The 18,611-nt window shown below is 36.6% G+C and overlaps 2 pseudogenes; both read left to right on the top strand.

The window, feature by feature from the left end:
* Positions 1 to 491: 491 nt before the first annotated feature.
* On the top strand, positions 492 to 1,263 carry LOC122747235 (annotated as a pseudogene).
* An 11,945-nt stretch (positions 1,264 to 13,208) lies between these two features.
* LOC122747246 lies at positions 13,209 to 15,568 on the top strand (annotated as a pseudogene).
* The last annotated feature ends 3,043 nt before the right edge of the window (positions 15,569 to 18,611 follow it).

Raw genomic sequence — 18,611 nt, forward strand, 5'->3', positions numbered from 1 at the left:
GGTTTGTTTTGGCAGGTAGATTCCCAAATATTTTATGTTGTCTACAGTTATTTTAAATTAATTTCTCTTTCTATCTCATGCTGCTGGGCTTTGTTGATCATATGTAAAAATTTGGATGATTTATGTGAGTTTATTTTATATCCTGCAACTCTGCTAAAGTTGTTAATTGTGTTAAGTAATTTTTTAGTCAATTCTCTAGAATTCTCTAAGTGTACCATCATATCATCTGCAAAGAGTGAACATTTTGTTTTCTCATTGCCTATTCTAATTCCTTAAATTTATTTTTCTTCTCCTTAGCATAGCTAACATTTCTAGTATAATATTGAATAATAGTGAAGATAATGGATATCCTTGCTTCACCTCTGATGTTATTGGGAACATGTCTAACTTATCTCTGTTACCTATAATGCTTGCTGATCATTTTAGATCAATACTGCTTATTAATTTAAAGAAAGGTCCAGATAGCCTACAGTAGAACTGGAACTTGAATTATGCTTTTTACTCTTCTCATCTTTGCCTTTTTCCTGCCCTGGTATTTGTCCTTGCCACTTGTCCCCATAACTGTCAATGATGATTTGAACTTCTTTAAGGATTACTTCCATAGATTCTTATTTAGTGAAGAAGAATCCTCTGGAGGATCAATTACTCTTCTTGAAGCATTTCTTCAGGCTGAAAGAAACTGGCTGTTTGGATGAGTGCATGATGGCTTTCATACACCAAGCTTGGTGCGGGGTCCAAGATATTACTGACTCCTTTTTATCCTGGGAAACCCAAAATTAAAAAACAAACAAACCGCATAAGCTACAGTATCATCAACTATACAGAGGGCATGAGTTGTAAGACAGTTGAAAATATGCAGAAGGTAGCAGAAGTCTGGAGCAGTGTGACCCCCTTGAAATTCCTAAGAGTATATAGACAAGATTCTGACATAGAGTTTCCTTTCCTGAGTGGAGATAATGGTGATGCCTATCCTTTTGATGGAAAAGGAAATATCCTAGCTCATGCTTCTGCTCCAGGTCCATCCACTTTGACAGTGATGAAGATTGGTCATTTTCTGAGGAGGGGACTAACCTCTTCCTGTTGGCTGTTCACAAAATAGGCCATGCCTTGGGCCTGGGACACTCTCAGGATTCAATCTCCATCATGTTACCCAACTATCAATACCAGGTCCCATAAGTCTTCAGGCTCAGCGACGATATAGAAGGGATCCAGGTCCTTTATAAGGGGAAAAAATCAGGCCCAGTGAAAATCCTGAAGTTCTAGACTTGGTAAAGATGGATCCTTTTCTGGAGAAAGTATAAATTTCCCTGAATCAGTATGCAAACTCATAGGGAATAACTCTTTGAGAATTGTTGGAGCTAAGACACAAAGTATTGTGGGGAGGGGAATGGTCTAACTTAGAATTTGCACTCTAAAGTATTCCCATGTACAACAGAACACAAAAAGGTGTATTTTAAATATGAAACTGAATATAAATAAAGTGTACATATAATTTGCCAAAAAGTTCCATTTATTCCTATGCTCTTTTAATAGGAATGGGTGATGTATTTTGTCAAAATCTTTCTCTGCATTTATTGAGCTGATCATATGATTTTTGGTTAGTTTTGTTATTGATGTGGTCAATTATGCTGATAGTTTTCCTACTATTAAACCAGCCTTGCATTCCTGGTATGTATTCCACCTGTTCATAGCATATGAGGCTTTTCATATATTGCTGTAATCTCCTTGGTGGCATTTTATATATATATTTTTTTTTGCAAAAAACCATTTTCATTAGGTACATTGATCTATAATTTTCTTTGTTTTTGCTCTTCCTGGGTTAGGTATCAGCACCATATTTGTCTAGTAAAAGGAATTTGGCAGGATTCCTTCTTCACCTATTTTTTCCATATAATTTACATAGTATTAGAATTAATTGTTCTTTAAATGTTTGGTAGAATACACTTTTTTCCCTCTGATCAAGAAACTAACATTTTAATTCAAGAAGACAACATAGAAAATAATACACAACATTATATTGTACTTTAAAACTGGCAAAGCTTTAAAATATTATCTCAATATTTTTTCAATTTATACTCACAATAACCATGGCAGGTAGGTGTGATTACTATCCCCATTTTACAGATAAAAACAAACAAACAAAACAACTAAGGCAGCAAATTGTTAAGTGACTTACCCAGAGTCATACAGCTAAGTAAATGAGCATTCAGTACACTATCAAATAGACCATCTAGTTGGAAGAAGGGTGAAGGTAAGCAAGAAGATTAAAGTAGCTTTTCTTCCCTATACTGTTTTGAAATCTGAAACGTCAGGAATAGAATCAGGAGGTGAATGAAGGTTGGTGATCTTGGTTCTGTCCAGAAAATGTAGAGCCCAGGAGAATTCACAAATGGCAGAAGAGAGTGGGCTTTGTAGAGGGATATAGAATACACTTTTTAACACAATTGGCCCTGAAGATTTTTTCTTAGAATTCAATATTGACTTTTTCAATTTCTTTTTCTAAAATAGGGTTAAGTGTTTTATTTCCTTTTCTGTTAATCAGAGAAATTTATAATTTTCTAAATATTTATCTATTTCACTTGATTGTTAAATTTATTGACATACAGTTGGGCAAAATAGCTCCAAATAATTGCTTAAATTTCCTTTTCAATGGTGGCTAATTCACCCTATTCATTTTTGATATTGGTGATTTGGTTTTCTTCTTTCTTTCTATACAAATCAAATTAACCAAGGGTTTATCTATTTTATTGGTTTTCCATAAAACTAGCTCTTAATTTTATTTATTAATTAGATAGTTTTATTGCTTTCGTTTATTATTGATCTCTCCTCTGATTTTCAGAATTCCTAATTTTGTTCTTTTTCTAGCTTCTTTAGTTGTATGCCCAATTCATTTCTCTTTTTTAATTCATGAGAACATTTAGAGATAGAAAAATTTCCCTAAGAACTACTTTGCCTGCATCCCATAAATTCCCCACTAGTATACTTTTGCTGTGTATTTCTTCCTATAACTCATTTAACTTTTCCTCTAAGCATTTGGAAACTATTCCACTTGGTAAATATATGTTTTGTATTTATATGACTTCGTTATGTATGTATTTTTAGCAAGATGCAGTTTCTTACCTTAGATCTCTTTTTTTTCTTTGAGATCTGGATTGCTAGCCTTGTTTTTTTGTTTGTTTTTGTTTTGTTTTGTTTCTTACTTCAGCTGAAGCATAATTCTGCTCCAGTCTTTTACCTTTACTCTGTGCTTCAAATGTGTTTCTTATAAACAACATATCATAGGATTCTGGTTTTTAACCCACTCTGTTATCCACTTCCATTTTATGAGAAAGTTCATCCCATTCATATCCCCAGTTATGATTACTATTCATTTCCCTCTAACTTATTTTCCCCCTTGTTTATATTTTTTTCTTCTCTTACCCTGCCCTTCCTTATGAACATTTTCCTTCTGACCCCTTCCTCCCTCAATTTGACCTCCCTTCCTTTAACCCCCTCCTTTTTTTCCCCCATTTCCCTCCTACTTCCACTATCCTTTTTATCAGCACCACACTTTTGTTTACCCTTCTGCCTTCTATTTCCTATAGGGTAAGATATATTTCTATGCCCAAGTGAGTGTGTATGTTATTCCCTTTTTGAGCCAAAACCAATGAAAGTAAGGTTCAGGGAGCAGCTGGGTGGCACAGTGGACAGAGCACCAGCCCTGAAGTCAGGAGGACCTGTGTTCAAATCTGGCCTCAGATACTTGACACTTACTAGCTGTGTCACCTTGGGCAAGTCACTGAACTCTCACTGCCCAACCAAAAAATTAAAAAAAAAAAGAAAGTAAGGTTCAAACAATACTTACCCTCTCCCTTTTCCCCTCGACTGTAATATTTCTTTTTTGTTTTTTTATGTGATGTAATTTACCCTTTTCTGCCTTCTCCTTTCCTCTTCTTCCAGTACAATCCTTTTTTTCACCCATTAATTAATTTTTTTTTTATCATCACATCAAAGTCAACTTATACCCACACTCTCTTTTTATGTATAGTACTTCCATCTGCCCTAACAGGGAAACAGTTCTCAAGAGTTACATCTTCCTGTGTAGGGATGTAAAAAGGTTAACCTTATTGAATAACATGTGTTTGTTGTTGTTGTTGTTATTGTTGTTTACCTTTTTATGCTTCCTTGAGTCTTGTATTTGATGATTGAATTTTCTGTCCACCTCTGGCCTTTTCATCAGGAAAGTTTGAATGTCCCCTACTTCACTGAATGCCCATCTTTTCCCCTGAAAGTTTATGCTCCCTTTTTCTGTGTAGTTGATTCTTGGTAGCAATTCAAGCTCCCTTGCCTTCCAGAATATTATATTCCAAGTCATCTTACCCTTTAATTTTGAAGCTTATAAGACCTTTGTGGCTCTGTGGATCCTTGCTTTTTAAATTTTTTTTTCTGTCTGTTTATGGTGTTTTATTCTTCACCTGATAATTCTGGGATTTGGCTACAATATTCCTTGGTGTTTTCATTGTGGTATCTCAGGAGGTGTTTTGTGGATTCTGTCAATGAATATTTTATCCTCTGTTTCTGCAATACCAAGGAAGTTTTCCTTGATGATTTCTTAAAATATACTGTCCAGGCTCTATTTATAATCATGTCTTTCAGGAAGTCCAAAAAATTCTTAAATTATCTCTCATGGATCTATTTTTCCAGTTCTTTTTCCATTTCATTCTCCTTTTCATTCTTTTTATTTTGTTATATTAATTTTTGATTTCTCATAGAGTTATTAGCTTTCACCTTATCAATTCTAATTTTTAAGGAATTATTTCTTCCTTGAGCTCATGTACTTCCTTTTCCATTTGACCAGTTCAACTTTTTAAGAGCTGTTTTAATTAATTTTTTTTAAAGTGCAATAAAAATTTTTTTATTTACAGTTTGGAGTTCCATTTTTTATCCCTCCTTCCCTCCCTCCCCTACCCTCTTCCTGAGGTGGCAAGCACTCAGATATGGGTTATATGTGTATAATTATATAAAACATAACCATATTTGTCATTTAGTACAAGAAAACTTGAGTAAGAGAAAAAATGAAAGAAAGTGAAAAATGGCATACTTCGGTCTGTTCCATCAATATCAATTCTTTATTTGGAAGTGGATAGTATGTTTGATCAATAGTCCTTTGAGATTGTTTTGGATCATTGTACTGTTGAGAAGAGTCAAGTCATTCACAGTTCTTCACCAAACAATACTGCTATCTCTGTGGACAATGTTTTCTTGATTCTGCTAACTTCACTATACATCAGTTCATACATGTCGTTCCAGGCCTTTCAGAAGTCATCTTGCTTGTCATTTTTTATAGCACAAAAATATTCCATTACCATCACATAACACAGTTTGTTTAACCATTCACTAATTTATGGGCATTTCTTTGATTTCCAACTTAGCCACCACAAAAAGAGCTGCTATAAATATTTTTGTACAAAAAGATCTTTTAAAAGGTGTTTTAAGTAGATTTCCCCCCATTTATCCAATTATACTTGATTTTTCAAGGAATTGTTTTCTTACATCAATTTTTGTGCTTCATTTTCTAAGCTGTGGCTCTTTTTCTCTTGCATAACTTTCATTTTGTTTCCTAATTTTTCTTCTACCTCTCTTATTTGATTTTTTTTTGCTTGTCTATTATCTCCCTGAATCTGTCTTCCTTTTCTCTCTCTCTTTTTTTTTGGGGGGGGGCAATAGGGGTTAAGTGACTTGCCCAGGGTCACACAGCTAGTAAGTGTTAAGTGTCTGAGGCCGGATTTGAACTGAGGTACTCCTGCATCCAGGGCCGGTGCTTTAACCACTGCGCCACCTAGCTGCCCCCTCTTATTTGATTTTTAAAAACCTTTTTTGAGCTCTTCCAAGAAGGCTTCTTTGTGTAAGGAATTAATCATGATTTGGGGTTTCTATAACCCCATCTTTGGCTAAAATTAGAAACCCCGGCATGTGCCCATGCATGCTGACTCCCCAGGTGCATGCCTGTGCATGCTGACATCACACTGGACACCTGCACACCTACATGGGCCTGACCAAATTATACTGTAGGGAAGCCCCACCATGATGAGAAGCCTAGAGAGGGCAAGTCAGATGGTCTTTGGTGTCCAGAAGAGGCTGGCTTGCATTTGTAGAGTGGCCTGTTAATTCTGTCAATCAGATCTGACAGCCAATTAACTTGGGGCTGTGTGTGTGGACGGCCCTCTTTCCTATTGTAGAGGGAGCTTTGGGGAGAAAGCAGGGGGGAGAGCTCTCAATTTGGCATGTGTGAGAGAGGGAGAGGGACACTGCACAGCTGGTTCTCTTTGGATCTGCTAATTCCAGGTGGTGGTGAGTGTCTGAGGCTGGATTTGAACTCAGGTCCTCCTGAATCCAGGGCTAGTGCTCTATCCACTGTGCCACCTAGTTGCCCTGAAATGAGAACTTTAAATAAAATGTTTATTATTTTAAAAAAAAGTTGAGCTCTGCTCCTGGGGCACCAGCGTCACTGCCCCAAGCTTCTTGTGCTATGGGCCACATGCCTGAACACTTGTCTTCTGTTCTGGGGCTTCAGCAGCTTGAGATTTGCTTCCTGTGCTGATGTTGTCCAGCCTAGTCATACCTGTTTTCTGTGCTGTTTCCAGGCTGGCAATTTGCCTTCTGTGTTGGGTTTAGAGGCCTCATAGCTGGCTTGCTCTGCCATTAGCTACTCAACCAGGATTGAGGAACCTAGCCTTACTGATCAGTGCTGTGCCTAAGAGCTTCTTGGTGGCTTGTCCTGACACTGTCTGTGCTGACCTGCACTACCCTTTTACTCAAGTGAGACAGACTTTTCTTGAAGTCCTTAAAAGTTATCTCAAGCTATAATATTCTTTTACTGTCTTTTTTATAGGTTCTATAGCTCCAGAATTGATTTTGAGGCTTGGTTTTAAAGTTGTTTCCAATAGAAACTGGGAAGTCAAGCAAATCCCTAGTTTCTTTGCTTCTCTCCACCATCTTGGCTCTGCCTCCCCTCCCCCTCATCAAATCCTTTTCTAGCATATGCTAAAAATAAAAAATAAGATCATTTTCTGAAGCTAGAGGAAGATCCTTGCATTAGGTAGGAGATTTAGTCTTGGTGACCTCATGAATAATTTGATATCATATTGTGGGCATCTATTTGGAACTAGACATCTTTAGAGTACCATAATATCATCAGAGCTCAAAATATGTTTAATGGCCAATTGATAATGAGTTCTGATTCCTCTTCTAGGTTTATATTTTATCAAGGGACCAAAAAAAATGTGTAACATGAAAATAATATTTGCAAAATAAACAATAAAATAATAATTTATAAAATGATTCATTCACTTAACATGCATTATCAAGGACCTACTATGTGCAAAATATTGTACTATGTGCCCTGGTATTTAAAAAGGAATGAGATATTTTCCTTACCCTCAGAGAACTCATGATTAAATGAGAAATATAAAATATAAATATTAATACAAATTAGAAGCTATATTCAATCTGAGTAATGCGACAAGATTAAGATTTGGGAAATATCACTTCCGGCTGAAAGAACAGTAAAGCTTCATGGAAGAAGCAGCAACTGAATTAGAAATTGAAGGACAAGAAGGGTGTCAAAAGATTGATATGCATGAGAAATTTTTAAAAGGGAATAGCCTGAAGAAAAACACAGGGATAGAAAAATATATGTCATATTTGGGAATATTGAATGTATAAAGGAAAGTAGCATGAGATAACGGGAGGAAGTAGGTTTGGTATAGCTTATATAAGGCTTTTCAATGCTCAGGAATTTACATTTTATCTGTGTATTAAATTAATACAGCGTTTTAAGAGACTGAGTTGTAGGTACCATATATCTTATATTAGACAGGGAAATACCAGAGACAAGGATGCTAGTTAGAAGTATAAATAATACAAGATTAGTGTCTGAGATAGGGTGGTGTGAGTCAAAATGTTAAAATGGATTTGGTAATTGATGCAAAATATAAAGGATAAAGGAACAGTCACAAAATCACTCAGAAAATCCAAGAAAGATAAAAAAGAGGTATCTATACACAAATATTTGTAGTAACTCTTTTTATGTCCACTAAAACCTGTAGACTATGTCCATACCCACATGTTGGAATATTATTTTATCATAAGAAAGGATGAAATGGACAGTTTCAAAGGAATCTTGGAAGATCTCTAAGAACTCATGTGGAATGAAGTGAACAAACAGTACAAGAAAAAAAAATACATGCCAACAGTATGAAGGGGAAAAAAAAGGTAGACTTTAGAACTGTGACCAATGCGAAGACAAACCCTAGGGGATAAAAAAAAAGGATGAAACAAGCTACCCACACCCAGACAAAAAGGTAATGACTTAAAAATGCAGAATATGACATAATTTTGGACATGGCAAATAAGATAAGTTGCTTTATTTCATTATTCATATTTGTTGAGTTTTATTTTTCTGTTGTTCATTTGGAGGAAATGGGAGGGAAAGAAAATAAATGCCTGTTAATTTAAATTTAGATAAAAAGTAATGTGAATTGTTGCAATGGTGACAGAAATATGAAAGTCAAGAAAAGGTGAAAATAGAAAACAAGTTTAAATGGAGAAGAAAGCAAGAAGAGCAAGTATAAATAGGAAAATAAATAATCCACTTTACAAAATGCATATTGTCATTCTTTTGTATCACAATATTCTGATTGCTATTATCAAAGCTTATATCTCAATCACTAAATAAAGACTATAATTTCAAATTTTAAAATTACCAAAAAGTAAGCTGGACAGCCAGTTTTGTAGTAGCAGAACTCTAAGAAAATTCAGATAGATGTTTCAGAATTATGGTCATTGAATTGGAAGGGAATGCGTACAGTGCTTAACCGTAGTTGATTCATGACCTCCCTCTATAAAATTCCTGACAATCTGTGCTAATGACACCTCCAATGACAAGGATCATGTGACATAATGTTAACAGTTTCCAGGCAGCTACAATTTTTAGTATTTCTTCCTTATATTAAGCAAAAACTCAGCTGCTCATAGCTCTACCTTTAAAGGCCAAAAACCAGAATCAATTGTCTTCTATATGATAGGTCTTTCAAATACTTGACTGTGGTAATCATGTTCCCAGTATTCTTACTTTTTTTTCAGTTAAAAGAATCTTTTCTTTCAATGAACTCTGTCATAAGGCATAGTTTTGAGTCACCTCACTATCTTTGTTGCCTACTCAGTGTGTTTACCATCATAAAATATTTCCCTTGTAAATGTGGGCCATTCTTTGATTAGGCCAGAAGACAGTGAAGTATTGTATCCTTTCATTATGAATACTACTATACATTTCTGGCAATATGTTATTAGAGGTTATATAGTATATTAGCCTTTTGGCATGCAAATCAGATTTGAATCATATTGGAATTTCAGTCAATTAAAATTTCCAAGTTATTTGGACATGAATACCAATGTGACTTTTATATAACTGGCTGGCTATCTGACTTCTGCTAGCTGCCTAAGCCAGTCTTTAAAGGGGGTTTAAATGATTCCCCCGGTTAATTAAGCCCCATACAGGGACCCAATCTGTGAGGGCCTGCCTCTTCCCCAACTGCTTTTCCCAGACTGATAAGAAAAAGCCTATTTCAATCTAAAAAAAAAAAAAACAGGGTTTATTGATAAGAATAAACTTAGAGATAAGGATAAAGTAAGTAAAATATACAGCCTGACTGTGTTTAACTTTCTCCCTGCCACTGTGAAATCTCATCTCTCTCTGTGGGTGTTTCTCTCTATGGTTGCTTGCCTTGCACTCACCACTACTTCCCTCTTAGCCAAAAGCCACCTTCATTCAATTCACTGGAAACCCTTTCTTCTTTTCTCATCATCAGCCTCTTTCCTTCTCAGCTCCCCTGCAACTGCCGCTCTTTCTTCTGTTCGCCATCTCCCTGTGTCTCCTTTCTCAGTCCTCCCCTTCACTGTCTCAGTAGAGTCCTCCCTAGCGTCCCTACCCCCCAAGCTATAAAACCCTTCTCTCTCACATGAACTTTGGGCCGGGCCGAGCCCATGCATACCAAGCTATTCGCTGGCACCCCCAGACCACAGCCAGGGGCCTTGAGGGAGCCATGCATACCATGACCAGTGCTCAAGGGAGCTGTGCCCCCTGCTGCATGCTGGGGGCCTCCACACGATCCACACTGCGCCACTTCAGGGGCCCAGGATTTTTTTTTTTTTTCTGTGCTGCTTAACTTGGCTCTGAGGCCCATGGGGTTTTTGTCGCTGAAACAGAAGGGGCAGGGTTGGCCCTAGCCCAGCTCATACAGAGAAAAACCCTGAGGGCCTAAGGCTTTCTAATTTTTGCCAAAGATGAGGCCACCAAACCAATTCTTACACCAACTACCCAAGTTTCTCCTTTATTGAACTTTTGAGGTTGACTTTCATAAAAGATATGACTTAGGAGGCTTAGTTGATTGAAATCTCAGTACAGTTCAAACATATGTAGGATGATAAATGAACTTCATCTTCTTATATTCCTTGCAACTTGCTGTACTCTTTCTGGTTTCTACTTTTTTCATCCAATGGTTTCCCTTTCTGTCTCAGGTTCACATCTTCATCAAATAGAATAAGTGTATTACTTATATTTTTTCTGTAATTAAAAAGAAAAATGCTAAAAAGAAGATATCAAGATGATAACCTTGAGACATGATATGTAAAAATATATAACTATGTCTCTAGTGGCACATATATACATATGTGGAAATGTATACACATATGTATATATGTACATACAACATTGATACATATATATATATGTGTGTGTGTGTGTATATATAGTATGTGTGTGCAAATATTTATCAAATGGAAGGGAACAATCATATATGTATTCATTTGATCTTCACAATAGCCCCGAAAGTTAGACACTATTATTATTTCAATTTTATTGTTGAGAAAATTATAAATCGAGATTAAGTCACTTCCCTGGAGTCATATAACTAAGAGTCTTAAGTCAGATTTGAATTTAGGTCTTCCTAACTCCAGCGCCCAGGCTCTATGCCCTGTACTATCATGTGCCTCTATCAACATTCCTTGGATGTGGTGCTCTATTAGTTTCAAATAGCCCCAGTACACAGCAAGCTCAGTATATACCCCTGCATAATGATCATGGTATAATAAAAGCTGTATTTCAGCCAATGTCTTTTTTTGTTCAAAATCTTAATAGCACCAGGGAGTGATTGTACACAGCTACAAGCTTTGATCCTGATGAGGATGAAGATGGTGGATTCCTTAATTTTTAAAGGTCCAAATAGCAATCACCTAGGCAGAATGGGTGTCTACACTAAGTCCATAGCCAGTATTAAGTATTTTACAAGCAGGTGAGCATCAGGCTGCTTAAGAGGGGCAAATACCCAGGTTGAAAATGCAGAAGTTAAAAGCTATCACGTTTACCTCTAGTAAGACTGTCTGTATGAATAGCTTGGAACTTAGAGAGTAGGTAAGACAGGGAGACCCAGAAATAAAGAGAGAAAGAAAGTGGTTATTTTGGACTTTGGCTTTTGTTTTGTTTTGTTTTGTTTTTGTTTTTTGTTTGTTTTGTTTTGTTTTTTTAACAAACTATATTCTCTATCTGCAAATTCCAGTTCCCTTATTCCATTCTCTTTCAACTCATCTTTGACTCTAACTTTCCACCTTTAACTTATTCATCCCTTCCACTGTGTCCTCTGGAATGCTTGCCAAGTAACAAAAGTGTTTTGTCTTAAATCTTTTTCTTTCTCTCTCTTTTTAACTTCTGGCTCTCAGTGAAACTTGGCTCCCTTCTGATAACACAACCTCCTTGGTCACAATTTCTAGTACTAGATGCACTTTTACTCATTCCCCTGATTGGTGGAGGTCAGGGAATTAGAATACTTTTTGTGCCCCATGGTCACATTCAACTTCACCTTCTATTACCATCACTCAGTATTCTCTCTTTTTTTGAAGTTTGCTTAGTCTATATCTACCACCCAATCAAAATTCTTTAAGCTGTTGTCAGTGATGGGTTGAATTCAGTTCATATCAATGAGATTTGATTCTTAGCTATTTAGCACAGGAATTTAAACTTCAGACATGCACCAACAACAGGAAGCAGTGCTTGAATGATGCATTTTCTAGACTTAAGAAAGTGATGGAGAAAATATTAATACTATATATTCAGCTTAAAAGTGTGTTGTACTTTTGAAGAGTCAGTTCCTAAACATTTACCATCACATCATTGACTATTGACTACCAAACTATAGTACATTCCCCTTCTTTTTGAAATGAATTCAATAAATAGCCCATAGTCTTTCCTCCTCTTCTGCCTCATATTATGGGAATTCAACCTATATAATCATATTCTCTCAAACAATATTAACTCCCAGTTTCTCCAATTACTCATTTTCAATGACCTCTACCCCACTTCAGCGAAAAACAGATATATTTGACCTTGCCATTACCTATAAATGCACTACTTCCTTGTTCATGAACTCTGAAATTCCCTTATCTCGCTATAATCTATTGTCATTCTATCTCTCCCACTGCCCAGCAGGCCCAAACCAATTCTTTACCCTCACCTTGATCTACAATCTGTCAACCCCTTTTCTATTACTCTTCTCCCCTCCTCCTCACCTCACATATCCTAAATGTCTTCTGCCACTATCTCCTCCTTCACCTACGTCTCACATGAAGATGTGATTTATATAGTCTTTAGACTCTCAAAGCAACCCTGCAATGCAGATGCCTTTCCATTCCATGGCTAACCCTTATACATACACAAGTAATATCATTCCATTCTATCTTCTCTAGCAGTGTCTTGCCTCTATCATCACCATTCTCTCATTTATTATCAAACTCTCCCTGTCTTACCTTCATAATGACTCAGACATACACCTTCATTTCTAGTCTGAAGCTACTACCACCATTGTGCAGACCCTCACTGCCTTACACTTGCACTATTACAATAGACTGCTGGTTAATCTCCCTGACATAAGTCTCCCTTTTACACTCAATCCTTCATTCATTTGTGAAAGAGATCTGTATAAAGTATATATCTGATAATGTCATTCCCCTATTCAATATACTCCATTGGTTCTCTATCATTACGATTATGCACTATAAAATCCTCTGTTTTGCATTAAAAGTCCTTTATAAGCTGACTCTTTCCTACCTTTCCAATCTTCTTACATTTTAATCACATTTTTGCAAAGACCAGCAATAGAAGAGAATAGATGCAGAGGATGGAGAGTAGGAAGCTGATGTCAAATAACTATCAGCTGAAGAAAAAAAAAACTGCTAAGTCTGGAGGAGTAAGAGTGGCTTCAGAAGTAACTTTCAAATTTAAAAACCCATCGTGTGGAAGGGGGATTATATTTATTTTGTTTTTCAGTCAATCTACTGTCATTTATGAAATGGCTAATTCTGTGTCTGATTCTGTGCTAAGGAGTTGGACACAGAAGTTAGTAGGATAGCAATTGTGTGAAAGGGCAGAGAGTCAGGTTTCAACTTTATGTCAGGGAAATCATCATAATTAAAACTATCCAAAAAGTATGACGGACCATCTCAGGGGATGGTGAAGAAACTATGTATCCATAGATGTCTTATAGCAGAAGCTACCCAACCTGCTGAGGATGTTCTAGAGGGGATTTCTATTCAGGTTTGATGAGTTTACCTGTAAGACTCCAGTAAAAAAACAAAAAACAAAAAACAACCACCATAGATTTTATTTGAAGTAAACTTGCATGGATTTTCCTCTGAAAATTTATTGAAAGGTAAGCTTTATGTGAAAAAGACACACAGGTATATGTTATATATGGGCATGTTTATATATAATTTTGTTATATATAAATGATATTGGTATAGGCATACATACATATCTGCTAAATTAAATTCTTCTTACAAAGCTAACCATATATATATATATATATATATATATATATACATACATACATATATATATACATATATATACATATATATATATATATATATAATTTCTTCATAGGGAAACAATAGCAATATTCAGAGAAAAAGAGATTCAAAAATGCCTCTCTAATTTCAGTGTCTGACCTTATTGCCTTTGTCTGTTCCTTAATCTAAAGTTCATATTTTATGTATTGAAATTCCTGTGTGAATTACATGGGCAGGGAGACATTACTTTGATGTTGTATGGTGCAGTGCATAGTTTTCTTTCATCAATGCTTCATAAATCAGGGAATGTACAAGTACTGCATTTACGTAAAATATAACTCTACTTTATATTCAAGGACAGAATCAAACAATGCCCTTAGAAAATGAAGCTTTTTAGTATTTTTTCTCCCATTGATGAAAATGAATTGTTTAAAACAAAAAAAGTTATATTTGTTTGCCTATTTCTATTTTCACAATTGTCATCAATATGTAAATGTACCTCTGTTTTATAATAAACTACATTTTTCTTAATTGTGTTTATATCTTTGACTTCATTACTACTTTTACATTAACTTCTTAAAAAAACCTTTCAACATGAATGTGGAAATCCTAAAACTTTAGAACCTAAGGGGGGGGGGATAAATCACAAACCATTTCTTTCCCTCTGCATATCTTATCTATATTTTAAGAAGAATTCAAGTATTTTAATCTGATCAAAGTTATAAACACTGGTAACATGATTATACAACATTTAGATGAAGAGAGATTCCATTAAAGCCTTAAAATTATCCCTAATTGTATTCATAATCCATTTCTTTAAAGCTAAATAAAGTACAGTGAAAAATATATTTTCAGCCCTAGAAGTACACTGTATAGTGGTGAAGAAAACACTGGTTTGGGAACTGTTAAAATATAAGCTCTGGGGGAATAGGGGTTGTCTTTCCCTTTGTCTTTGTATCCTCAGTGCCTTACACAATGTTGGGGAAATAGTGGATATTTAATTTTTTTTGATGATTGATTGATTATAATTATAAAATCTGATTTCAAATTCTGACTGTACTACCCTGAACTTGTGAAAGCCATTTGATCTCTTTCATTCTTAATTTCTGTGTCTACAGAGAGCAAGAGGCTGGACACTTTTCTTATGGGATAGTACCTTAAAAATATTTCCTGATATCCCTGATGCTTTCCCGAATTCTCAGAAATCAGCCTATCACAGTTAAAAGACATCAATGAGCAAGAAGAAGCCTTGCTGGAGCTGTTGTCCACCCTGCCGCAGATGTAGCAGGTCATCACCGACAGGGACGACTTGGTAAAGAGCGTCGAACATCTTGCCCGGAAAAACCTCCTTCTAGAGCCTAGCCTACAAGTCAAGAGGCAGATGGTCCTAGACAAGTATGAACTGCTCACCCAGATGAAATCAGGCTTCAAAAAGATGCACAGCCAGCATGAGCTTAGCGAGAAATGCAGTGGGAACACCCTCTAGGCAAGGCTAAAGGTGGCAGTCCACAAGGCTGAGGGAGTCCGACACTCTCTCAGAGGACTTCCTGGAGGGAAAGATGGAGATCGACGACGACTTTCTCAGCAGCTTCATGGAAAAGAGAACTATTTGCCCTTGTCACAGAGCCAAAGAGGAGAAGCTTCAGCAGGCCATGGGCACACACACACAAAGTTCCATGCTCCCCTCTAGATTTTCCTGAAAATATGAATTGCCAAGAGAAGAATGGACAGTCCCAATTAAGTCCATTCTAAATAGACGTGATTTGCAAACAGGCACTGCCTCCTAATGGTTGTGTTGTGTAGTAGAGATGACCTGTATCACTGAATAGAGCTGGACCTGGTTCTGTACGAATTAGGATGCCTGCTATTATCTTTATTTGAGAAATCTTTCTGCACTCAAAATAGCCTTTGTATTTATTGTTGAGAAAGTCTTTTACCATATTTAAGTTTCTGCTGCTACTCCCTGATTATTCAAAATTAAATGTCTATGCATATAATTTTGGATGAATTCAAGTATTTTATAAATTCATATTTTTAACTGAAATGGACTGGTTTATTTATAAAGAGATGATTCTTGGGCATTTTTTTCTCATGCAACTTTTTTTTTAACTATTTGGGGTAGTGGCCATTAAAATATATCACATTCCCTTTATCTTTCCGGGAAAGTTTTGTTCCTAAGTGATCATTGCCAATATGTCCAGCTTTTAATCAGTATCAAAACCTCCAGCAGGTCATTGTGTTGTGGTAGTGACTCATCTTGAATATGCATTCCAGTGACTTTCCCAGGAGCTGCTTCAGCCTAGCCCTAGCGTTGGCCCTCCAAGTTCCAGCCTCACAGAGCTCCAAGAGGCTGCTCATCCCCAGAAGGTCGGTGTCATTCTGCCCGCCCCCCTCCCCAGGGGATGGCTTTGTCTGTGTCATGTGCTTCTGGCCACAACAGCACTATGCATCTGGCCGGGTGGCCGGTGTGCTTGTGGAGGGCAGAGGACCTACTGCTACACCTTTGAACTCTCAAAGGTTGCAGTGAATGATCCTGAAGCCGGTGTCCAGAAGGACAAGGACCCCACTCATGAGGCCATCCCGGAGGACTGGCCAGGCTAGGCTGGATCATTTGGAAAGGGATCTTCTAAATAGCTCATTACAAGACAGGTAATAGAAAAAACGGGGTGTGTTTTGGCTCTGTGGGGGACATCTGAATACAGACAAGCTGACCAAGGGCTTCTTCCTTAGCCTCTGTCATCATCACTGAGTTTTATCTCTGATTAGAGACCATGTGAAAGCAGTGTGGGGTGGTGGAAATAGAACTGGGCTTGAAGCCAGAGGAATGGGGTTCTAACCCCCAACCCCTGGCTCTACCACAGCCCAGCTGGGTGAAGAAAGGAGACACCTTCCTATATAATATAAGGGCTTAGACTCACGGGCTGTCTGTGATCTCATGAACAAATAAAAATCATGTATGCTTTTCTTATAAAAAAAAAACTTCCTTTTCTCAAAAGAATAAACACATATATATGCTTTAGTACTTATTATTTTATAAATAATCCTGGAAAAAAGTAGTGAACAATATGGAAACTAGATATAGGCCAACTTCTCATGTTCCATTCTCTTTTCTTCTCTGATACTGGCACATCATGTATGAACTTTTACAGTAACCTTCTTTCTCCCCTCTCCATTCCATCCTTATCTCAGCTATGAAATTCTTCTTCTTCAGCAACAATAACACCACCTTATTTAGTTAACTCTATTTATTCCCTATTTTTTCAAGGATCAAATATGAAGTCTTCTGTGGCTTTTCACAGCCTTCATAATCTAGCACATTCTTACTTTACCAATCTTCATGCAGCTTACTCCCAGATGTTTGCACACTCTGTGAACCAGTGACATAGGCCTCATTACTCATCCATGACCCTGTATCTCCTAATTCTAATCCTTTTTTCATTGGCTGTCCATCAGTTGTGGAATCTTTCCTTATCTCTGCCTCCTGGCTTCCTTCAAGTCTTAGTCTGTGTGAAAGACCTTTCCTAGGGCATCAAGGTGGCACAATGGATAGAGCACCAGACCTGGATTCAGGAGGACCTGAGTTCAAATCTGGCCTCAGACCCTTGACATTTACAAGCTGTGGGACCCCGGGCAAGTCACTTAACCCCCACTGCCCCTCAAAACTAAAACAAAAACAAAAACAGAGGGGAAAGACCTTTCCTAATTCTACTTTATAAGTTGTCTTTTCTTCTGAGAATATCTCTAATTTGTGTGTAATTATTTGTGTTTCAGTTCTCCCATTAGACTATATGATATTTGATAGCTGGGAATGTTTTTTACTTTTTTTGTGTATTTTAATACTTATCATATCACCTGATATATAGTAGGCACTTTAATAAATGCTTGTTGGGGCAGCTAAGTGGTGCAGTGGATAAAGCACCAGCCCTGGTTTCAGGAGGACCTGAATTCAAATGTGTCACTTGACACATTACTAGCTGTGTGACCCTGGGCAAATCACTTAACCCTCATTGCCTCGCCAAAAATAAATAAATAAATAAATAGATAGATAGATAGATAGATAGATAGATAGATAAATAAATAAATAAATAAGTGGGCAAATAAATAAATAAATATATAAGTAAATAAATAAATATATAAGCAAATAAATAAATAAATAAATAAATGAATGAATGAGTGAATAAATAAATAAATAAATAAATGCTTGTTGACTTGTCTTGATTTTACCATAGTGATTATAGGAATTGTATGATGTTGGTGGAGAGAAGAGAATTATATAAAGATATCGTGGACATAAAATTGACAAAACTTGACAACTGATTGTGTATGGGAGACGAGAGAGAGTAAGAATTTAAAGACATAGATTGTGAATTGGAGTGATTGAAAGGATAGTGCTTTGCTTTATAGTAAAGAGGAAATTAAGGAAGAGGGGAAGGTTTAGGGGGAAAGCTAATGTACCCATATGGATGAGATCACAGATTTAATGAAATATTGAAATATTGTATCATGAAAACATTAGACCCTTAACAGACAGTAAAGTCTGGGTATGAAACCCTCCTGTGTGGCAATGCTGACACCAACAGCACTTATTCTTCTGACTACTGGAAGGTTCCAAGTAATGTTACAGAATTTAAGTTAAGAATGTCATTATTCCATGCCCTCCCACTTTCTGAATCCTTGTTTCTCCTGTGGTATCCCTCTTGTCTTCTCTCTCTCTCTCTCTCTCTTGCAGGGCA

Source organism: Dromiciops gliroides, chromosome 1, assembly GCF_019393635.1.
Source record: "Dromiciops gliroides isolate mDroGli1 chromosome 1, mDroGli1.pri, whole genome shotgun sequence".
Taxonomy (NCBI): Eukaryota; Metazoa; Chordata; class Mammalia; order Microbiotheria; family Microbiotheriidae; genus Dromiciops; species Dromiciops gliroides.